Source organism: Macaca mulatta, chromosome 12 (genome assembly GCF_049350105.2).
Source record: "Macaca mulatta isolate MMU2019108-1 chromosome 12, T2T-MMU8v2.0, whole genome shotgun sequence".
NCBI lineage: Eukaryota > Metazoa > Chordata > Mammalia > Primates > Cercopithecidae > Macaca > Macaca mulatta.
The window spans coordinates 114,758,948-114,784,529 of NC_133417.1; the positions used below are offsets into that span (position 1 = coordinate 114,758,948).

The 25,582-nt window shown below is 36.3% G+C and overlaps 1 protein-coding gene across 26 annotated transcripts in view; it reads left to right on the forward strand.

Annotated features, from left to right (window-relative positions):
• MAP2 (microtubule associated protein 2) overlaps window positions 1-25,582 on the forward strand; it is a 315,941-nt gene that overhangs the window by 174,659 nt on the left and 115,700 nt on the right. The window lies entirely within an intron of this gene.

Genomic DNA, 25,582 nt, shown 5'->3' on the forward strand with positions numbered 1-25,582 from the left:
TATTTTGAGGTACGTTCCATCAATACCGAATTTATTGAGCGTTTTTAGCATGAAGGGCTGTTGAATTTTGTCAAAAGCCTTTTCTGCATCTATTGAGATAATCATGTGGTTCTTGTCTTTGGTTCTGTTTATATGCTGGATTATGTTTATTGATTTGCGAATGTTGAACCAGCCTTGCATCCCCGGGATGAAGCCCACTTGATCATGGTGGATAAGCTTTTTGATGTGTTGCTGAATCCGGTTGGGCAAACCACCTTGTAGGGCTAACAGAGCCAGGACACGGTGGGTGAGCTGGGAGGCAGCTGCCTTGAATTTGCAGGCTTCCCCAGGTGTTAGCACTGCTAGGCTACTTGATTTCAAATGCTTCCCTTCTCCTTCTCTATAGCAGTAATGTCTATTCCATCATTTGAGCCAGGATTGTGACTATGTAGCCTTTCCTATAGGTTAAGCTTATACTTTCTTTACATGCACAGATTCTTGCTCAGTTTTTTATGGCTAAGCAAGATACACTGTTGAGAGGCTAATAACTCAGGTCAGTTCAGGATTAGACTTCTTACATTGACAGCTGTATGGCTCTTGGCAAGTTACTGTATAGGCACAGGTTTCTCACCAGTAAATTTCAATGGTACTTACCTCATAGACTTGTGAAGAATGATTGCCATATTCACTGTAACACACTTAGTCAAGTGCTAGGGCACTTCAACATGGGCCATAAATGGTGGCTGGTATTCTAATTATTTATAGTTATACTTACATTTAAAATTTTTATTTTTATTTAGTAACTTAAACATTATAGTTATGGGTAGCCAATCCTTTCAGTTTTTATTCTTTTTTCTTTTTTTCAAGTTATAATAATGTAGGATTTTATTTTTAGAACATTTTCATGAAGAAGTATCTCATTCCTTTCTACATCTTACATAAAAATAAATTCTCTTGTTAGGCTTAACTCCAACCACATTTCACACTTTAGGCATGTGAATTTTTTAACTAGACAGAAAAATACTGTATTTTAAAGATAATGAATAATCTTTGACATGGAAAACATAGCTTTTTTATAAATTATGTCTGAAATACAGTGAGCTTGCAAGTCAATAGGCTATATCTGGGCGTTTTTATTTCTTTAGTGTTTTCCTCTTGTGCTGCCAGTAACTTACCAAATGCATAAATGAGAGAAATGCTAATTTATTATGGTTTCATCAGTAATGATTGTTGAGTCTACTACAAATCAGTTCTCGGGAGGTTGAATCACACTGGTTGGCAGTATATTTTTCTGTGATGTGTGACATACAGATAGAAAGGATAAAGGATGTTCGGCATTCTAATCTTCTTTGAAGGAGTACTAATATTTTTTAAATTAATTTTGATTTTTAAAGTCTCACCCTTTGTATCTACAAAATAAAATTAAATTGCCAAAAAGACTCTACTTAATGACATTTAAGAAAGGAGTCTGTTTACTTGTGCGACATGCATGAACTCTTCCAAGCTTCAAGCTCTGTTAATAAAGCCCTCTTTGCACAGACATTATGTGTGTGAAGTCTCCCAAACTAATTTATGCACACCTGAGTCAAGCGAACACTGTTATTGTTATTTTTCTAAACTGCTTGTCACCTTTTGAATTTTATCTAGTTTGGAAAGGAAATTGACCAATATGCCTTAGTTTTTTAGCTCAAACAAGACTCAACTATGCATATTCTTTTTATATTCCTCTCAAATGGAACAAATCAATTCTCAGTCAAAAAGAAAACAGTTGAAAGAGTTAATTTACTGTTTAGGTTAAAAATATAATTGGCTTTAAAGACAAATGTAAAAACTATTAGGATTTTTCTCTTCAAACGTATTTGATTAGAATTCACAAAGGATGCAAAGGTATACTTGGCTACCCATCCAGTCATAAAATAAGTGCTGCTGATCGTGAATTGCATTTGATTTCACATGCTTCTCCTCAGGCAGGCTAGCAGTCACCTTGGCCTCTTTTAGCTGCCAGAAGGATTGAACTTTCTGTAAACTCAATAGATTAGAATCCCAGGACTTTGAACAGCTGGTGTAAATAAGAACATGCATCCAGAAATATATTCTAAGTTTCTGTTACTAATCTTGATAATTAATATCCACTACCAATAAAAAGTACACATTCACACTGTGAATCTATTTGGATGAACTCAGAAGAAGAGGAGCCAGCTCTCCTGACTGAAAGAGACCAAGAAGATTCAAGTTCTGAGAACCCTAGCGGATTCTGAACATGCCAAAACTGGACCAACTCTCCAACAGAGTTGATGAAAATGTGAAGAGCTGCCTGTTGGACTTGGGGCACTTCTCTAAGTCAATATTACACATTATAATTCTCTACCAAATCTTAAAATGGTTTCAGAGCTTGTACTGTTATCTGGAAATAAGAGCTAGGCTTCAAAGAGATACTTTGTTGGCGGCCGGTCTCTGGTGGTCCTAGGAGGAAGGCTAATGACCCGCAGGTAGGCATCTAAAGCTCATAAATCAGTGGCTTGAAGTGAAGCCATTTATAACAGAAACCAATTAACCACAAATATCAAAAAGAGATAAAGCATTCATAAGAAAGAGGCTTGCCGACTCTGCACAGCCATGTTTCATTTAGCTCCAATCCAGAGTCAAACTGCCCTTAAAGCTTGGAGAGAAGAATAGTTGGGTGAATAGGATTGCCTGTCCAAACTGACCTGAAGCCAACAAATTTAGGGGGAAAAGAAACTCCTTGGTTTATTTAGAACTAAATTACATTGTGGAATCTAAAAAAATATGTAGGCCCAGCTATTATTTTTTCTACCTACCACGCTTCCCACGAAAGATACCTTAGAAAACTGTGACACTCATTGATAATCACAGATAAAGCTTTACCATTTTCAGTGTGCCTTCATAGTCATTGTCTCATTTGATGTAGAAACCTCAGAGGGAGGGAGCTCATCACAAAGGATTAATGGATTGTGCATGAACAATCTGCCCCCAGTGATGTTCCGTTTACCTTTTATATGTAGAAGAGGTAAGCAGGCACGGGGTAACCATTTAAGCAAGCATTTTCAAAGCTTTCTGCATGCTGGTGGGCAGCTCCTTTTGCTCAATAGATGTTAATAGCTAAGAAGGGGTTACTCCCAATCTTTAATCCCTGTGAGGTGTGAGATTTCTCATCTTTTTATATCCTCCTTTCTTGGCCACATAAAGAATAGCCATGACTTTTCACATTTTTGACAGAATATCTCTCAATTTTTGGAATACAACGCTATGAAAGACATCTTTTTTAGTAACAGTTTCAATCTTTTCATCAGAGGAAAGAAACCACAATTGCTCTTAGTGGTTTCAAAGTTCATCTAACTATCTAAGGGCTGTATGTGCTCTGGTAGGGGGAAAAATGAGAAAAGTTTGTATAATGCCAAGGTAAAGCCACAATGTCCTACTTTTGCTTGTCAGAGGAATGTGCAATTGTGTGGAGGGACATTACAAATTCTAGTTAGCTGAGGGTTCTGCCTTGCTGACCTGCAGCAGGTCTCATCATCTCCTGGAGGATTTTGTTTTGCATCCTGTGTGTATTCACCAGTTTGTACCAGTTTCCATTAATTTATCCGTGAGATTCTCTGGATCTCTATAGCAGTAAGAAGGATTGGTGCCAAAAAGAAGGTTATAGATTAGGGTAGGGCCCAAGAGAGATGAACAGATTTTTAGAAGGTTTGCATTTATTTAATCACAGCTTCAATTCGGTTTTCCAAGCAGTTACTGAGGTGTTCATTAAGTCTGTACCCAGTACCCTTGAAACAAGAATGCTGTATAAATCCTTGTCTTAATCTGCACTAATCCAGATGAGCTAATTTGGTAGTTTGGCTCTTTAGTTCCCTAAAGTGACCTTAACACAGGGTGTTCAGTGCCCTAGCTGCATAATCATAAATGGTAGCAAAAAGGTTTTTGCTCCTGGTCTAAAGAAACTTACCAGTATTCATGTTGGTGATACGTTTGTTCTCTAGTACCACCATCAGCAGTTCAAATGTAATTAGAACTAAGAAAAGGGAGATCCTCTTAAGTGTAACCACCTTGCTTTATTTTCAAAGCCTTTCAAATGGATTTCCATAAAACAGTTATGGAGGTCTTTTCAAATTGTACACATAGGCAGGCCCAAACCCCTGCGCACATGCTTTTTGTTTGTGCAGAGAATGCTATTAGGTTCTTTTATTGCTTAAGCAAGAATAACAAATAATTATCCTGCCATAAAGGAAAATACTGATAATTATAGTTTGCCAAGCATGTTGTATAAGCGGACAGGAAAGACAAAGTGTTGGTGATGGCAAATTCCAAAACAGAATATTTCTGCAGACTGAAATAAACTCCCACTTCTAATGGCCTCCCCATTAAAATGCTGAAAACTTTAGAGGCTGTTGAACAAAGCCTGATGGTTATGGTACATTATATGTGACCAAAGAGATGAAGATTTTGAACATAGTAATTTCTCACTGTGTTTTAGTTAGTGCAGCAGAAATATACTAAAAGGGTATGTGCGTGTGTATGCAAATGTGAATAAATAAGCTCTGAAAAAATGTTTATATAAAGGTAACTAGGCTGTTTTAGAAAACAATTTTAAAAATAGTTTCTTCTAGCTATTGTTCTTCTAGCTATGAACTAATTGTTCATTAGTCCTCTAAACAAACATATTTCAGTGAGACTCATTTCACTATCTTAGACAGTTTTATGTGACTTTTAGACAGCACTTATGGAAATATATTTATTCAAAATTAGATTTTTGGCAGAAAATATGTACAAGAGAACCTCATTATCTAGTAATAATTGTTGTCACAGAAGGAAACATTTAAAGTGAATCTTCCTCAAACACAGATCAAATTTTATTAAAAACGTAGTAAAGGAACGTTTGAGGCAATGTTTAGTTTGAAAAAATAAAGTTAGATCTTATAAAAATAAGGTTATTATGACTATGAATAGAAATGTTTGTATTATAATTGCAACTATATGCTCATTCTAAGAAAAAGGAATTAATTGAGTTTGTTTGGTTTTATTGAGAGTGACTTCCCTACAAGTTTTATCAGAATGTAGTTCAATATCCTCTATGCCACATTTGGCTTTTTCAGCATGCTCCTTAAAATGGCTGTTGGCCCTGGTGTGTGATGTTCCTGTTGCTGTGTCCAAGTGTTCTCATTGTTAAATTCCCAGCTTGGGCAACAGAGTGAGAACATGCAATGTTTGGTTTTTTGTCCTTGCGATAGTTTGCTGAAAATGATGGTTTCCACCTTCATCCATGTCCCTACAAAGGACATGAACTCATCCTTTTTTTTGGCTGCATAGTATTCCATGGTGTATATGTGCCACATTTTCTTAATCCAGTCTATCATTATTGGACATTTGGGTTGTTAATGGTGCAGCACACCAACATGGCACATGGCACATGTATACATATGTAACAGACCTGCACATTGTGCATATCTACCCTAGAACTTAAAGTATAATAACAATAAATAAATAAATAAATAAATAAATAAATAAATAAATGTTTTTTTAAAAAGGCTGTTTAGGTAAAAATATTTAAGTACCTATTCAGTTTTTCCTAGATTTTAAAAAACTATTTTGATACAGAAATAATTATTTGTTAAAGTGAATATTGTGCCCTTATCCTTGTGGTTTTCCCTTTTTCACTGGTAACCAGTCTAACCATTCCAGATCTTCATGTTCTCATGATTTGCCTATTACTTGAGTACCTCTCCTCCATTGCCTTATACTTGCAATTTAAATTAACAGTTGAGTGGTATCCCATTTGTGTTGTGTTGTCAGATATTAGCATCTTCAGACAAGCATCTGGAAATCAACTCAAGAGGAAAGACATTGACCTTTTGAGAAAGGATAAAAGTTAGTGTTAACCACTGGATAGATAGATGCATGTTCATGTAAATACTCATCTTATAAACGGTCAGTTTTTGAGTGACTATGTTCACATTATGATAAGGGGGCCCCGCAGAAAAAAATTTTTCAAATGTGTAAAATAATCTTCCTCACTCAAAATCACATATCAAGCCTCTTCTTTAAGAGAGCATCCATTTGATTGATACCACTAGAGAAGACTTTAATAAATTGTTCAGTTTTTTTTATTTCTGGCTCTTTCAGAAAGTTACTTGAAGACTGTTTCTAAATATGAGTCTATGGGTAAAAATATAAAAGAAATGAAAAACTTCCAGGTGAGACTATTTAATTTTTAGGCACTATAAAAGGGAAGATTTTTCCTCTTGGTATTAACATGTGAAGAAAGAATAGAGAAAGTAGGTCTTGTGGGGTGCACCTGTAATCCCAGCATTTTGGAAGGCTGAGGTGGGAAGATAGCTTGAGCCTGGAGGTAGAAGCTGAAGTGAGCTGTGATCACACTACTGCACTCCAGACTGGGCAACAGAGTAAACCTTGTCTCAAAAAAAGGAGGGGGCGCAGAATTGGGGTTAAAAAATAGAGTAGATTCATTCTGTGGGCAATGTCTAGTAAAAAACTAGGTAATTAACATCTATCTCTATTAAATTGGACATTTGAAAGAGCTTTAGAAAAATCTGTACCAATCCATTCTTTTGTTTTGATGACATTATTATTATTATTATTATCATTATTTTGAGACAGAGTCTCTCTCTGTTGCCCAAGCTGGAGTGCAATGGCACGATCTCAGCTCACTGTAACCTCTGCCTCCCAGGTTCAAGCAATTCTCCTGCCTCAGCCTCCCAAGTAGCTGGGATTATAGGTGCCCACCACTACACCTGGCTAATTTTTGGGTATTTTTAGTAGAGACGGGGTTTCACCATGTTAGTCAGGCAAGTCTCGAACTCCTGATCTCAGGTGATCCACCTGCCTCAGCCTCCCAAAGTGCTGGCATTACAGGCGTGAGCCACCACACCCGGCAATGGTATTATTTTGAATGCAATAAATAATTATCACACTTGATGGTTGAGATAATGTTTCTGAATCATTTTATTTTGCATATATGAGCCCTGCTTGGAGCTAAGTAACTGCACAATTAAATTTTCATTTAAAGGAACAATAACAGCAGAAAGTCAAAAGCTAACTCAAGTAACAGGTGGTAAATGTTTGATATCTGTATTTTAGGTGACTTCACAGTAAGTGAATAGCATTAATAATATTAAATATATCATTTTCTGTTGTGTTCCTGTTAATCTTCAGCAGAAATATTTATTAACCTTAAATGTATTTTGAAATTGTTTTATTGTTAATGATGAGAAAAACAAATAGCATTTACCAGTTAGTATGATAAGGTAATAACCCCAAAACTCATCTACTCAACAACATGTTTCTCTGTTATGATGTACATGTTCCAGGTACATTTCCGAATTGGTGGCATTCTGCTTTCAAATACAGTTAGGAACCATATAACCATTGGATACTATTGAACATTTAAAACATTTTCCAAAGTTGAAGATGTTTTGAATATTTAAAGTTTATTTCTTTCAGTACTTAAAGAAACATAGACTGAAATACTGGGAGAAACAACTGGTCCACTGACTGCAGACCAAGATGAATTAGTCAAGAGATAATATAAAATTTGAGCCAAGGGTCAGTTCATCCCAAACAGATTTTGAAAGATGGTAAACTATTCCCTCCCTCTCAGATGTCTTCAAATTAATGTTTTGTTTGTTTGTTTGAGACAGAGGCTCACTTTGTTGCCCAGGCTGGAGTGCAGTAGCACAATCTCAGCTCATTGCAACCTCTGCCTCCCGGGTTCAAGCAAACCTACTGCCTCAGACTCCCAGGTAGCTGGGATTACAGGCACCCACCACCATACCTGGCTCATTTTTGTGTTTTTAGTAGAGATGGGGTTTTACCATGTTGGCCAGGCTGATCTCAAACTCCTGACCTCAAGTGTTCCACCCACCTTGACCTCCCAAAGTGCTGGGATTACAGGCATGAGCCACTGTGCCTAGCCTGAATATTAGTACCATGTGGCTGCCTACCCCACTGGTGTGCACTATTGCTGGATCCTCTCCGGTGGGGTACCCCTTTTACTCTAGAGTCCTTATTCTGAAAGCCCCAGTCTAAAAGTTTGTTGCTTAATTCTGCTAATATTTCTAACTACCACCTTCTTCTTCCTTTTGCTAGTCAAACTCCTCTAACATATCCATTCAATTTATTGTCTCATATCTTTTCTGTCACACTCTTTCCTTAGCATTTTGCTAGATTTCTTTTTCACTCTATTATATGCTGGAAATGTTTTCTGAGAGATCTCCTGTAATCATCTTATTTAAAAATGGGACAGTTGCCTTTTACTTTTTATGTTGAATGACCTCTCTTTGCCACAGTAATGATGCAGTGGAAAGAATCTAAAAACTTGATTTCACTCTTGACTCTACTGTGTACCACTGACTGTGAGTCCTTAGGCAAGTTAGGAAACATCAGAAGCCTGATACAAAGATTAAATACTGTACACATGTATAAGAGGATATTATTAGTGGCTACCCATTTCTCCTTGAAATCTTTTTTTTTTTTTTAAATGGAGACAGTATCTTGCTCTGTCACCCAGGCTAGCATGCAGTGGCACAGTCATAGCTCACTGCGACCTTGAATTCCTAAGCTCAAGTATCCTCCTGGCTAATTTCTAATTTTTTGTAGAGATGGGATCTTGCTTTGTTGCCCAGGCTGGGAAATATATTTTTATTTGATTCTGCAATGTTGAATTGTATTGTTTTTACTGACTTTTCCTCATCCTGCCACTCTGTCATTGGTCTATCCCAAAACTATTGGCCTATCCCAAGATTCTTGTTCCACATATTTGACGAGGCCATCCACTTCAATTCTAGATTAATCTTTGTAAAACACAACTAATTATATCTTAGCCTAAAACCTCCAAGAAATTCTTCTGAATGCAGAAATAAATATGCATTCCTCCAATTAGGATTTCAACCCCCCTGTTATTGACCCCTACATACATTTCCATTTCTATCTCCCACTGTTCTCTGTTATGCGCCAACAACCTGTAGTTCTCATTGTCCCTTTGCATCTGCTCTTTCCTCAATTTCTTCTTTTGCCCCTCATCTCCTGCTTGCCTAAATTATGTGTAACTTAACAAAACTCATATTAAATACCATGCTCTCCAGAATAATTAAAATTGAATGTAATATATTCTCTAATTCATGTAGCCCCTGACACATACTTTTTCTTCTGTGCTCTTACCTTATACTTTGTGTTAATTACCATCCCAGATTTGATTATATATAAGCTTCTTGAAATCAGGAAGGGTGTTTCATGGATTTTTTAGCAAGATCTAAGTAGATGAGGTGTAATTTAATGCCTAATATATAATAACAAATGTATATTCATTCTGAATATTTTGTTATATAAAGGAATGTTTTTCCCATTGCTCAGGCTTAAAATTCTGAAAAAATCTTAAATTTCCAAAAATTAATATTTACCAAATTAATTTTAGATTTTTCTATCAGAATCATGAATTAACATACGTCATTGGGCCATTAATTTTGTTTGAAAATAACAGCTATATTGAGTGATATATAATTCACCTATAAAAATTCACCCCTTTAACTTAAACAGTTCAGTGATTTTTAGTATATTAACAGAATTATGCAAGCATATCCACTATCTAATTTTAGAAGATTTTTATTGCCCCCAGTGGAAACCCACCAGCAGTCACTCAATTTCTGCCTCACCTCTATCCTAGACAACCTCTAATCTCCTCTCTGTGGATTTGTCCCTTTTCCTGGACATTTCATATGAGTAATACAATAGGTGGTCTTTTGTAGAAGGCTTCTTTCACTTAGCATCATTTTCAGTGTTCATCCATTTATCATACTTCACTGCTTTTTATGGAATAATAATATTCCATTGAATGGATATGCCAGATTTTATTAATTCGTTAATCAGTTGATGGACATTTAAGTTGCTGAGTCATTGATTCTTTTTTAAAGGGAAAGGAAACCCAGTGGTTATTTAGTCTGGTATCTTCCTTTACTACATGTCAGATTGTGTCCCAAAGTGGTATTCCTAGACTTACATAGTTATTGCATTTCTTATTATTTTAGATGCTGGGTTGGTACAACACTTACATTCATGCACTTTCCTATTCATTCTTTCATATGCATAATAAATACTTATGGAGCACTAAGTGTTTATGATCTGAATAAACAAAAATAATTATGGTTCATGTCCTCATGAGGTTCACAGTTTAATTGGGAATAAGCTTTTATTAAATAATCATATAAATAAACACAAAATTAGAACCATGGCAAGAGCTATAAAGAAGAGACTGGGGAACTGACCTTGTCAAGGAGTATATTTTATCTGTGATCTATGGAGAAGCAATAATTACCTAAGTAAAAAGGGTAGAGAAGAGCATTCCAAGAAGAGCAAGAGCACATGCAAATGCCCTGGCTATAGGAGCATGGCTTATAGGGGAAATGACAGAGGCAATGCAACAGGAGAGGAGAGGGTAGGGGAAGCAGGTGTGGAATGAGGCTGGAAAGTAAGGTTAAATGATGCCAAATCTTCCAGGACAAGGGAAGGGTTTTACTCACTTTCTGAGGAGTATTGGACCACTGAAGTATTTTAATCCTAGAGATAATGCAAGCAAAAAGAAAATGTGCATTCTTTTTACTTTTTTTTTTTTTTTCCTCCCAGGGCTTAGCTGTGTTTAAGAAAGGCAAAATTTGCTGAATGATACATATCTTTTCTGCCAAAACTTGTGGTAGAATCTGTGGCATTTCAAGTTTTCTTTTATGTGTTTACCAAATAACTTGTTATCAAAAGTAAAAACTTGTGTTATTTTCACAGGATAAACAGCCTCCTTATTAGAATTCTCCAATTCAATTTTGTAAAGAACTATTCTTTCCAATTATCCTACAGAATAAGCAATCATGGCTACTTGAGAAGTATTATAATAAATATAGAAAGGTCACATTTTTCCATTATACAATAAACATGTTTTAGACCTGTAAATTCTAAAGGTACAGAAACCGTTCTCTAAATTCCAATTAGCTAATGCCTATTTCTCTAGCCTAAGTGCTTTTGGCTTCAGAGCCATTCCTCCCAGGCACTATATGAATGGGACCCAGGAAGCTTTTGTAAAAATAATGTAAAGCTTTTGTAAAAAATAAAGGTCATGCCTCCATGGGCGTGAATCCAAAGCTTTCATTAAATTCTACAAAGAATCTATTACACAAAAATGTTAAAAACTAGGGTTTTTGAGAGTGGAAAATAATCTATAAGTTACTAGGAAAAAATATTTGGTCACTTTTTATACTACTTACAGAAGTTGAAACCTATACAGTTACACAAGACACCAAATATTTATTTATTTATTTATTTATTTATTTATTTATTTTGGGAAAATAAATGCTTTTTATTGGTAGTGAATGGCTATGTATGCACTCTATATAGTAATAAATAGGCCACAAACCATTAAAACATATTTAAATATCCCATCTCTTCTATAATTTAATATCTACTATTTTTTTTTTATTATTATTATACTTTAAGTTGTAGGGTACATGTGCATAACGTGCAGGTTTGTTACATATGTATACTTGTGCCTTGTTGGTGTGCTGCACCCATCAACTCGTCATTTACATCAGGTATAACTCCCAATGCAATCCCTCCCCCCTCCCCCCTCCCCCCTCCCCATGATAGGCCCTGGTGTGTGATGTTCCCCTTCCTGAGTCCAAGTGATCTCATTGTTCAGTTCCCACCTATGAGTGAGAACATGCGGTGTTTGCTTTTCTGTTCTTGTGATAGTTTGCTAAGAATGATGGTTTCCAGCTGCATCCATGTTCCTACAAAGGACACAAACTCATCCTTTTTGATGGCTGCATAGTATTCCATGGTGTATATGTGCCACATTTTCTTAATCCAATCTGTCACTGATGGACATTAAGACACCAAATATTTAAACTAACAGCTGTTATGTAAGCTAATATCTTGAAAACAATATTCTCTTTTTTTAAATTATGGACCTCAGATCATACTCAGGGATTATATTGAGTACTTGTGAGGAAGGTAGATTCCTGGACCCACTACAGACATTTAGAATCAGAATCCCTGGAACAGAACTCAGAACTCTGGATTTTTAACCAGGATCCCAGGTGATTTTGGTGTCAGCACATGTTTGGAAAGGTAACATAGTAAATAACAACATTCTTTCTGTGTTCAGTGTTTTGAAAAAACAAATTTATCCAATTCATTGAGTTTATAATAATAGTACCATGTAATACACACTGAAAAAAATATATGTAATATAATTTACAATTTAAAGATGAATTATGGACCAATGAAATTAAATAACTTGCCACATAGAGATCTGACTTTGTTTATATTCTGTCATAAAACCTCTTTCTGTAACTGCTATAGGTTACCTACTACTAGTTCCCTACTGTAAGAAGTATCTAGAAAAAGAAAGCTTCTTTTAGAGAGTGGAGTTATATGAGTTTATAACAGTGTCAGTCAACATCCACTGAAACCCATCGACAAAGTTGATCATCAACAAAGTTAAAGATTTATAAAGAACAAAGTATAACACATGAGCCTCTCTTGCCAAGCACAACTGTCTGACACTTTCTAAAAGAAGCTCTCAGAGGTAACACTTCACCGGCAGGAAAAGTGTGAAAATGAGAAAATTTGCTCCAAGTTGTTACAATTTAACAAGCAGGGAATATAAAGAAAAAACAAAATATTACAGTATGTAAAGTAACCCTAAAACCTATTAGCATGTGTCACTACCAAAAATAAATAAATAAATAAATAAAGCTCCATGTAACTCATTAAAGGAGTGGAAAAAGACAGGTCTGTTAGGTTGCTTTAAGACATGAGCTTTAATAAGCATTTTACCCGAGAGAGACGGCTCTGTGATATGTGTGCGCTTTGTCACATGAATTACATTTCTTTTCATGCAGCACCTTTATTGGGGATTAATAATAAAACTATTAAATTTAAAAACAAATTCTGAAATCAATTCTATTTTATAGGCCTTTACTAGAAAAGAGCTCTTTGCCAATATAATATGGTCTATTCATAAAATATTTTGAGAGTGAAAAGATACAAGTTTTCTAATTATTTGTTTATTTCTAGTTTCTAGTTACAATTTTGAAATGTTTGCATTTCAGTAATGAAGTCAGGGGTTAAAAAAATTTAATTTGACTTTTAAGGTGGCTTTATCACAATAAAATTGATTTCTTCTAAAATATCTTCACAGTTTATTTCTTTATGAAAAAAAGATTTTAATTCAAATTATTTAAGAGAAAAGATCATTCCTTTATGTAATGCTAAAAACCAACTCTTCAGGAAACTGGTAGCCAGAGTTTTTTTCTGGGCCTATTGTAACTGAGTTTGTCAGCTGCCATATAACAGCAGAAATAATATTTCTTATGATGCTATTGAAAAGTGCCATTCAGTCGGCAGCTATAGCAAGTAATATATTAAACGAATTAAAGAGAGCTATTAAATACATTATTTCAAGACTTTTAGGTGATGCTATAGCTGATCAATATTTGAAAATATTTTGGGAAATGAATGGCAAATGTCTCTTTTGGTCGTGCATCAACTTCTCTATGACATAGAAACATAGCATTAAAACAAGTTTTACAGGAAATCTTATTTAAGGACATAATGCTATAGCTTCCTTTGGATAATTAAGGATCTTATCTTTTGGTTTAGCAGTGGCATTATGTTTTCTTATTAACACAATAGAAATCTGTATTCCTGGTTTTAGTGTTATTTCAAAGTTATATCAGGATCTAATGAAACATGGCCCATTCATGGCTGCTTGCTACTGTAATAAATTCTCAGAGACTATTGCTAAGATTACCTTCTATTAGATCAAGTTCTCTTACCCCCGCTGTGCACATCAGTTGGTCTCCACACAATCAGTGAGAGTACTTTAAGAACTTGAAGTAGACTTGCTGGACATAGGGAATGCATATTCTGTTTATGCTAACTAGATAGAACCACCCAAAACATGAGGCAAAGAGAAAGCCACAAATGGCTTCCAGTCTCTTAACGTGTTTTTTTTGTTGTTGTTGTTGTTTGTTTTAATCTGTTTTCTTTTAGCTGAATGACTCTCTGTTTGGTTTTCTTTTAGCTGAATGACTCTGTTTGAAATTAACATTAGGAAATAGAATGAATGTGAAATGGCAAAAATAAAATCATAAACAAAAGAAAACAAAACTCACTAAACTCTCTAGGATCTGTAGTCCTTCATTAAGAAAGTGCCTCCAAAATCTTCCTTAGCGCCAAAGCCCCTGCTAAAGGTGAAATCGTGCAAGTCACTAGTTGCTGGGGGAAGCCCACAGTGCAGGTTGCTGACTTTGCAGTTTTGGGAAGGCCCTACATGGATCAAGGAGCTCAGTGGGGGTAGTGGAGAACAGCTCTACATTGGAGTCTTGGAATTAGACCACTCAAAAGACTCAGAATGGGATTTTTTTAATTGTAGTTTTGTTATTCAAAGCCACAATTTTAAAAGATAAAACATTTTAAAGTCTGTCAACTATTCATTGGCTTAACATAGCTCTAAAAAACATTCTAACAGTGTGAGGTTGAAACCTACCTCTGAAGCAAACTTTTGTGCCTGCAAATACCAAAGGTAACTGATGTAGTCCCAGACGAGCCCAGGGTAACCCAAGCAAGGAGTCAACAGCCCTCGCATTCCTTTGGAACAACAATAATTAGAGCAGCTGGAATATTTGCAACCTCATTGGCTCACTTGCTGTGTTTTTAAGCCCAGGCTTTAATCTTATTTTTATGTTTTTGTATAAATCAGACACATGTGGCTTAATTATAGACATTAAGTGGCTACTAGGAACTTTAGATGAAAGCTTTTCAATACCGTGCAATGTCCGGGTTCTCTAGTGTCCTCCCCACTCTGCATTTTCTGTCTCATTGTGCCCCTCCTCCTGTGTTGATTTCTGCACTCCTCCTTCCTCCATTCCGACTGCCCCTCATCTCAGTGGTGCCTATTTACTTAAATCTAAGCCAATTAAATACAACATAATAATAGAACATCCTTCTGAAAAGAGCACAAAGGGTGGGGAATTGCATGGCCACTGACTGAATAACGGAAGAATGGGGAAACATCTTAAAAGAAATCCCCAATAGATGATTGATCTATTCTTCCTTTGCCTCCTATTTATAGGGAGGCAACTTCTTCTTCGTTTTTGTTTCCAGCAATCTCTATGCCAAGTCCCCCGCCTTTCTTTGGTAAAATCTTAATGATATATCATCATGTGTATTTCCAAGATTATTGATGTGAGAATTATTGTATTATGCATTCAGGAATATGGTTATAGAATTTCCAGAACACTTGGGAGTGATAACATTGTAGATTGAGATATATTTCAAGGCTTGCTTTTATGTTGATATATCTTCTGAGCCAGTAAGTAATATTCTCACTCAATTAAGAGTTACTCACTTTTTAAAATGGGTTATTACAAGCAATCACTTTAGTAATAAAAGGTTGGCTGCCACTTTTAAGAAAATAATTTGGGTAGGAAGAAAAGATATTTCACATTAGCATCACAGAAGGGGGAGGGGAGGGTGCCAGCTTAGTCCCCACTGTGCTAATTAAGTGATCATGCATTGCCTCTTGAACAACATGCAGCAAAAGATGAAGAACTAAAATCAGCTGGAGATCACCCTTAATTGTAAATTCTTCTGCAAGACTCCAGTGAGTTGATGAACTCCCTCTGCTTCTAGAGCTTTTAGCTTTTCATGCTAAAAGTAGATTTGTCAGAATTTCATTTTTCTGGTCAGATGACTGTAGCACAGCCTGTATTTCCCTCTCTCTGTTGTGGTCCCCTTTCCTAAATACATGCCTTTCCAAATTATCCACAATCAGGAATGTCAGAGGGTGTGGAGCTCAGGCAAAAAACATCATCAGTCAGCTGAATTCCAGTTTCTATAGACCACAGCTGGAATCTGAATGCTCACGTTGACCTCAAAAATAGCCTAGTGCTCTGTCCCCTGTGTTCAGCCAAATGCCTCTTCAGTGAAATCTCTGTATGTGCCTGCAGGTTGACAGATGGCTCCCAGCAGGTGAACTCAGGGCTATTAGTGAGTGAAATGCGTTCTTTCTCTGCCACAATCCTTCTCAAAGACAACCTCATGTCTTAAGAACCTTACAAAAGGCTTTTAGATGATAAGCAAAACTCAAGAGAAGAGTTGAAGCCAAGAAACCACAGATTAACATAACCATAGGGTTTCTGCTCAAGTTAATACATAGTTTCTTCATGAGAGAATACAGTAGTGCTAAGTGGTAAAAGAAAATATCATTTAAAGACTGATATTGACACTTTGCAATTTTCCAGAATTGTCAAAGCACTTTTCCAAGTACATAACTTTATATAATCCTTACAATGACTCTATAGAGGAAGTCTCATTAATAGTCTTCATTTTGAGAGTGGCAGGAGGCAGCCAAATGACTAGGCAGATAGGGGCAGGTCCCCAGTGAAATGCCACCTCCAAGTCAAAGACAGTAAAAAGCCTAAAAGCCAAGCAACAAGTTAAATCCTCTGACTGGATTGAGAACTTGTCTTCCTGTTTGTTGTGCTTTCCTCTGATTTGTGCTTACCCTTCACCTATTTTACATATACCTACTCTTTCCTAATTGATTTTTCTATGCTATCACGCCCTCCTTTGAGTGGTGTCTTCACTTTAACCTTTTCTGCATACTCACAAACCAATCAGCACAGATTCCCCATTCTGAGTTCATAAAAGGCCCCAGACTCAGCAACACAGGAAGAACTTGCCCACCACCCACCTTTGGGTGAGGGCACCATTCCTCCCCCATCCCATATCCCCTCTCCACTGACAGCTATTTTCATTGCTCAATAAAATTCTTCTTCCTCTCCACCCTTCAATGTCCTGCTGTGTATCCTCATTCTTTTGGGCATGGTACAAGAGCTCAGGAACCACCAAACACAGGTACAAGCTATAGCACAGGCGACCTGGCGCACACAAGCGTGTCCAAGTGAGACCCGGGTGGGGCATCACTGGCCTGGGGTCCCCAGCTTGCAAAGTAATCAAGAAGAAAAATCCTACATCAATTTTATTGCTAACAGTGATGATCCAAAAAGTTAGACTTGCCCAATATTACACAGCCAGTAAGTGTTCAAGTTCAGCTTCTATATGTAAAGTTTGAGTTCTTTTTACTTCAAAGACCAAATTTGATTAATTCCTAGTCAGAATGGTTAGGAAAATAAACTACATCATTCATTAACTCATTCATTAGACCTTTACTAACCCACTTACAAATCAGGGAGGCATTAAGCAGGGTATAAGATTTCATTGCTTATAACAGAGGAGCTCATCTACACAAAGTTAACCAGTACTGAGCACACCTTTCCATGTTTTGCAATGCATCTTTCAACTGTTCATTCATTGGTTGAATAGTTACTGAACAAGTATTTGCTACCAAACGGGGTGTAGTGTAATAAGAAAACAGTCACTGTCTTTCTAGAGTATACACGTTAGTTGGGGTGGAGTGGGGCAGACATTAAACAAATACATAGTATGCATTGTTAGTGATAATGTGTGAAAATAGACAGTGGGATGGGTATGTATTAGTCTGCCCAGCCTGCCATAAAGAACACCACAGACTGGGGGGCTTAGGTTCAATGAAGCATGGGCAGCCATGTAGCAATATGATTGGACAAAAAGGATATTATCTCATAATAATAGACTAGGCGGGGGGACCCAGCAAGACCTGTCTGTTCAGATGCTTCATGGCCTCTTTGCAACATTCCTTCCTTCCATTAAACAAGGTAGATCAAAGCATTTACTTATGGCAAATTATTACACAGAAAGGTGGGAAGGAGGATACAGTGTCGGAAGTCATAATGATATTTTTAGGTTTTATGGCTGACTTTGGGAAAAGAGAGCTCTGGTTTCTGTGACCCACCTTAAGGAACAGGGATTCTAGTTTCTATGGCGTGTGTTGGAGAAGAATGAGGCCTAGAGACAGACAAAAGGACAGGAGAAGATCAGAAAAAAACTGCTTCCTAGGCCATCATTTTGGGTTATTGTTTTCTGAGCCCCAACATTAGCCAATGAGCAGAGTGAGGGGGTTATGGTTGAAAAATTACCAAAAGACATCAAGTGTAGGTTGATTCTTACCAAACCTACCTAATCAGATTCTTGCTGAAGGCAGACCAAAGACACACATCAAAGCTGGGGGATAAGAAACTCAATCAGATATCCAGCGTGATCAAATGTCAAAGGTGGGGAATTCACTCTAAACTGATTTTAGATTCTTGCTCCAAGAATCCAAAGGAGTCAAAGTCAAGTCTTCTAGTTAAGAAGAGGGCTCAGAGAAGCCTAGCTAAAGTTTGGTCAAGGAGAGACTCTTTGCTTCTCTCTGGTGTCTCCTCCTCTTCTTATAAGGACTCAGTCCTGTTGGATTAGGGCCCTACCATTATGACCTCATCTAACCTAAATCACCTCCCTAAAGCCCTTATCTCTGAATATAATCACATTAGCAGTAAGGACTTCAATATGTGAATGTTGGGGGTGGGGGAGGATACAATACAGTCCATAAAGGGTATAAATTAATAACTCTTCAGAGACACTTTAGCAGCATTGTTTGAAGTCTATTGTGTACGTATATGGTTTAACATTTTTTATCCTGCATATGTTTTTATTTTAAATTCAAAATATTATGAAAAAGTAGTTTATATATTTAATAGATACTAATGGCTTTTAGAATTGAAATAAAGCAGAAAAAAGGTCAGGAACATGAATTTCTTTCAATTTCAATAAGCGTTAATTAACTATATGTGGTAGTTTACATGAATATCAAATGAATGTAAGAAACAAGAACCATACATGAGTGAACAGAAACACTCCTGGAGTGATTGGGGAATCGAAGAGTTCATGGAGAACACTTCAATTGAATGAGGAATTGAAAAATCTAGAGGAAGGAAGAGACAAAGGGAGCAGGGAGACAGGCAGAGAGAAGGAGAAAGAAGAGGACTTTGCAGGAGAGGAGAGAAATAAAAAGATGGAATTAATAGGTCTGCAAAAGAACTAGTCTAAGAAAATGTGAGGGTTTATAACAGTAGAAAGTTCAGGATGAATACATTTTAGTCACAGTACAAAAGTCCTTGAGGCTAAACTGAAAAATTCAGATTTTGTCATTTCAAAAAAAAAGTTTTGACCATGAGAGCTACTAATAAATCACTAAGTGGTATCCCAGCAAGATGAGTCTTATGACAACATGTGAACCTGCTCAGTTTTCTTGGAGCCGCTCTCCAATTTTTTTCTCCTACCACATGAACCTGGGTACTTGTATTGATTTGTTCTACCGTTTTTTAAAGATTGGTGTTCTGTTCGAATGGCTGTTATCAAAAAGACAATATGTAAGTGTAGGAGAGGATGTGGAGAAAAGGAGACACTTGCTCACTGTTGATAGGAATATAAATTAGCACAGCCATTATGGAGAACAGTATGGTGGTTCTTCAAAAAATTGAAAATCAGATATCCACTACTGGAATATATCCAAAGAAACTGAAATCAAATGTCAAAGACATATCTGCATTCCTATGTTGATTGCAATATGATTCACAATAGCCAAGATATGGAATCAACCTGTGTCCATCAACTGATGAATGGATCAAGAAAATATGGGATATACACCTAATGAAATATAATTCAGCCACAACAAAGAAATAGATTTGCAACTACTTGGATAAACCTGGAGGGCATTATATTACATGAAATAAGACAGACACATAAAGACAAATTCCTCATGGTCTTACTTATATGTGAAATCTTTAAACGTTGATCTCATAGATGTAGAGAGTAGAATGGTGGTTATCAGGAGATGTGGCAGTGATGTTGGGGGTATGTTGGGGAGATGTTGCTCAAAGGTAACAAAGTTTCTGTTTGGTAGGGGAAGTAAATTCAAGAGATCTATTATAGAATATAGTGACTGTAGTTAATAACAATATATTGTATTTTTGAAAAATGCTAACAGAATTGACTCTAAATGTTCTCACCACAAAAAAAAAAGACAACTATGTGAGGTAATGCATATGATATCAAGCTTGATTTAGCCATTTTACAATGTGTACATATTTCAAAGCATCATATTCTACATGATAAATATGTATAATTTTATCTGTTAATGGAATAAATAATAAATAAAAGGTTGGTGTTTTGTATGCAACTTAGAGACAAATGAACAGATGGCTTTCTGTCAAGGAATGTTACATTTCTTCAGCTATATTCTGATGCTGAGCAGAAAACAGAAGTGTAGTATATAAATAAGCAAAAATACTGACACATGTGCCCCATTGCTGCTCAGCATTCCCTATATTGCAGTGCCAAATTGTATTTTATTTATAAAATAGAATATGTATTTATATGTATATATATTTAATCAGAGTCAGCATATACTAACAATTTAGCAAAATAAGTTTTAAGCTGATATCACCAAGCATCCTTGAGATGAAGATATTTATTGCTCACCAGATATCAGATATCCATTTATCCCCCATGTTTCTCCACCCCTTGCATTTAAGCAACATGTTCAGCCCAGTGGGCTGTAGGAGGAAGTGATGTGTGTCACTTCCTCATTAAGGCATTTAAGAGCCTGTGCTTAGCCCTGCAGATGTCTTCTTTTGCTGCTGCTGTAATCCTGAAGGCTGTGAGTTGAGCCACAAGAAGGATGTACCTAGATAACTCCGTCACTGCATGAGAGAGAAGTGACCTGGAGAGTCTCCCTACTCATATCAGGATTTGTGTAAACAGGTTATAACCTTTATTGTGTAAAGCCTCTGAGGCTTAAGCCTTACTTTTCTGACTAATCTTTGTTTATCCTTCACCTACTTGTATACTATTTTTACTGCCTTGAATTATGTTGAGATGCTTCAGACAAGACTAGATCATTTCTACTAAATCAGCTTAACCCAGCCTCTTAGTCCTCTACAATAGCCTGGAGCTTCTGTGTTTAGAGATGAAAGGAGGTAATTCGTACTGTCTACCTTACCCAAGTTCTCTGCTCCACTGAAGACCATATGTTATTTGCATAGGGATTTGCTAACAGCTCTTAATTCTTTCAAGTTATATTTTGAAATAAGCTTCCTTTGCAAGAAACATAAGTTTCTCTTAAAAGGAACTTTGACAAAAGCTCCAAGAAAGAAAGATCATTCTCTGATATTTTCAACTATCAGTGCCTTTGGGACGGACGCCATGACTTCCTTCTACTCACAAATAAGTAGATAACTAATTCTATAATAAGCATATTAGGGAATAGAAATGGTTTAGTAGCATGTTAGACTAAATGATTTTATGTTGGCATCTGTTCCACTATTTAAAAGACTGCTTGGATAATGGATATTTTCCCAACTGTTTTGGACATTCAGTCTTTAATAGCTAAAATCTTGTGATCCTGGACGAGTGCACTAAATTACATGAATTGCTCAAAATCTTGGTAGGTCAGATTGATAGTGGAGGTAGAGTACATTGTTATTGTTGTTTATTTGAGAATTGACTGAATAGGCTAATGTTAGTCATTGAGGTTAAGCTTAGCCTGTAGAAACACTATTCGGAGGCCAGGCTTGGTGGCTCAAACCTGTAATCCCAGCACCTTCGGAGGCCAAGGTGGGTGGATCACCTGAGGTCAGGAGTTCAAGACCAGCCTGACCAACATGGTGAAACCCCATCTCAACTAGAAATACAAAATTTAGCCGGGCATGGTGGCGCATGCCTGTAATCTCAGCTACTCAGGGAGCTGAGGCATGAGAATCACTTGAACCCTGGAGGCGGAGGTTGTAGTGAGCTGAGCCTCAGCCTCCCAAAGTGCTAGGATTACAAGCATCAGCCACCATACCCAGCTGATGTTTTGCTTATCTGGCAAAGTCTATCAAACATGAGATTTAAAAACTAAATGATACTTACGTGAGAATGTGTTTCAAAGGAAACTAAAGAGTATATTCTGGCTCAACAATCCCGGGAAGATTTTATCTTGATGACTTTGTTGTTTAATAAAACCTGAGTTCTTACATCAGTTGAGAAAACCACACCATGGCAACATTTTCTCCAGGAGACTGAAAATCTGTATGAATTTATCATTATAGCCTCAATGCTGTAGGTAGCAAATAACTTGGACATAAATATGCCAACAGCCAAACATATATGCAGCCTAAGCACATTGCATGCATGTCTTATTTTACAGAGTAACCAGCTGATAAAAGCTGACTTAGTTTATAGCTGAACAAGTATTTTGGATTCCTCATTAAGTGATTTACTCAGGTTACTTTGTGATGCCAGTGTGCAGTGTACCTCCTATTCTCTGCCTTGTGTAGGCTACCTCTTAAATATAATTGTTAACCAGTTGACTTTGTCATGTGTTGTAAGTCATGATTCTCAACAGTGTTCATATCTGACTCTAAAAGGTTCTGGAAGGTAGCATAATCAAACCTGGTAGAAATAATGGAATGATAAAATGGGAGGCAGAACTGTGGCTGAGTATACTACAAATTGTTCAAGAAGCTGAATATGCTGAATAATAAAAGTACTTTGTAGGTACTTCTAGTAAATTAAAAGTTGCCATCAGTGAAATATCACTCCTCAGAGAAGCCACAAGCCCTTATGCTCAAAAATATCTCTAGCCAGAGTTGAAAATGCAAAACCAATTCTCAGTGTCTGTGGAGTTGGTATGTAACTAAAAGATTTGGGCACTTTCCAGCCTTGTGATGCTGGCAAGGACACTTAAACTCTCTTAGCCTGTTTTCTCATCTTTAAAGTGGGGATGATAATAGAGGATAATAGTGAGGAATAAATGACTTAATATATATGAAGTGCTCGGATCATTGTCTGGCACACAATAAATTCTGTATAAATGTTTGCTAATATTATGTTTTGAGCTTTGCAGGCCATATAGTCTGTCAGAATCATTTAAGTATGTAATGTATTTAATGCTAAAACTCTGTTGTTAATGTTGTAAAAAAAATTAATGTTAAAGTAATTTAATGCTATTTATATGGGTAAAAATGATCACTTCTAACTATCCTACATTAATTTAAAACTTTATATGCCTTATGGAATAGGCCATAAGTTGCTCTTTAAAAATAAATCCTAGATAGCAGGTATCTCTATCCCATTATCCCATAAAGCCTGGAAAATTGTAATTACTTCTATTTTTTTTAAATAAACGAAACGTCATAAAAGTCAAGATTATGTGAAAATGGGGTATTTTGGGCAACCTGCTCGGGTCCGAAGCTTCGTTCTTCCACTCTTCGCAATAAATCTTGCTGCTGCTCACTCTTTGGGTCCGTGCTGCCTTAAAAAAAAAAAAGAAAAGAAAAGAAAAAGAAAATGGGGCATTATTTTATGACTAATAGGTACTGGGTAGCCTGAATTTTTTAATAATCATCTCATCCTTTGGCCAATAATTTCCTCAATTCTTTTGGGATGAAATAAGCTTTCAAGTATTTAGGGTTAGAATTTCACTTTTGTTCATATATAACTACTGAGTTAATTTTTGGAAAGACTGAAAGACAGAATTTTTATTTATTATTATTATACAAAAAGTGTGCAAAGGATATGAACAGACACTTCTCAAAGGAAGACATTCATACAGCCAACAGAAACATGAAAAAATGCTCATCATCAAAGACAGAATTTTTTTAGTGTTGTTTTTAATATTACTTAAATAATGAACACGCTCTTTGATAACAGATAAGTTAAATATTTTCTGTAAATGGCCAGAGAGTAAACATTTTGAGCTTTGCAGGCCGTGTAGCCTGTCAGAACCCTTCAAGTCTGGCATTATGGCATGAAAGCAGCCATATACAAGGTGGAAGTGCGTGGGAGTGGCTATGTGCCAAAAGCACTGTATTTTTAATAAAAGGCAGCAGCAGGATGGTTCTGGCCCATGGACCATAGTTTACTGATTCATATTTTATAAAATTCGTTTTTTGTTATTTTTACTAGGATGAAAGACATACATATAGAATGTGTACTCACACACTTATCCGTATGCATGTGTGCTCACTTAAAAATCATGCAGATGAAGCACAAAAAACAGGCACTTTAAGAAATTTAAGAAAAATATATAATTTCAAGAGAAAATAAAATATTATATTCTATCCAGCATTCATTTGTTAAGTACACAAAGACTCTTTCTATCCAAATAAGCTCCAGAGCTGGCCTACCATTCCACTTTAGTTCTGAAACCAACCTAGAAGGTTTAATTTGCTTATAATCAAAATTATCCTTAAAACTTCTCTAAATAGTCTTAAGTTATTGTGTATAGAACTCTGTATTATACTGTTATATATATTCCATATGTGAGAACCACTGAGCTGGACTCAAGAAAAAAAAAGCTGTGTGCAAAGATTTGGACAGTCAAACCTTTCTTTTTAAAATAATTATCAAATTATTACAGGAAATGGAGAATTCTACCATGTTTCTTCTTTCCTGCAGACATTTTTAAATGTTTATTTAAATGTTAAGACTTTCTAACTTTAATAGGTACTAATAGGACTTGTTTGCTGCTGCACATTGTGTGTAAATGTGTACAGATTAGAGGAGCTAACATGTATAAAAGCACTTAATACACAGCATCTGGCCCAGACCATAGTTTTTGCTTTTGAATCAAACTTGTATCTGCTCATATCCATATACGCATTGGTCCTTAGAGGTTCATACAGAAGAATTGAGCCATCTGCATCTTTCCAACTTGCATTTCCTACTGTGTCTTAAAGAAGAGTTAATAGGTACCAGAGTTTGAGTCTGGGTTCCTTACCTGTAGAGCAACATTTTCCTGGAAGACATGACGGGGTCCACTCTACCAGGAGTAAAATCACATAGGTCCTGACAAAACGCATGGAGATACATAGATTTAGACACCCAGTGTAAGAGAACTGGACTTTAAAATGGTCCTCAGCTCTGCAATCCCTTAGGTATTGTGCATCCTTTGTAGTCCTCTTTATAGATGAAGATGGTTACACCTGAATGGCTTATGAAGTAGAAAACAAGCCGCCTGCTTTCTAGTAATTCTGTTTATTTCTACGTACCACTTCAGTAAGAAATACTCTGTATTGTTATAGGTGGAGTTCCTAAGCAAAACTACTAATCCAGAATGACATTTAGGATTCTGAATGTCAAAATAAGTTTAGTACTCCATGGAGAAAATTTAATGAGTTGTTAAAAAATTGCTTTCCATCCTGTGCTGGAGAGAATCAATGCAGACTGGGCTAGAGGCCCAGTCCTTTAAAGATTACTGGATATAATTAACAATTTACTAGAATGAATGTATTCTCTTGGGAGAAAATATGATTGTCTGCTATTTATTAGCTGAAGACAATTTAAAAATTTATTCTTCCTTGGATGTAATACCTATAAAGTGCCATTGGAGTGGATCTCAAAGTGAGAAAAAGCATGCAGCAGTTAGCATTTTCACTGCTCTATTCTATCTGTGATAGTTCCCAGCCAGTGACAAATGCTCAGTGTATGACCACTATAAAGAACCATGATGATATCCATCTCATGGTCTCATAGTTGCCAAATACAAAAAGAGAAAGCCACAAGATGAATTCTGTTGCTGAGCTACTTGACGTGATTAATGTACATAGATCGGGGA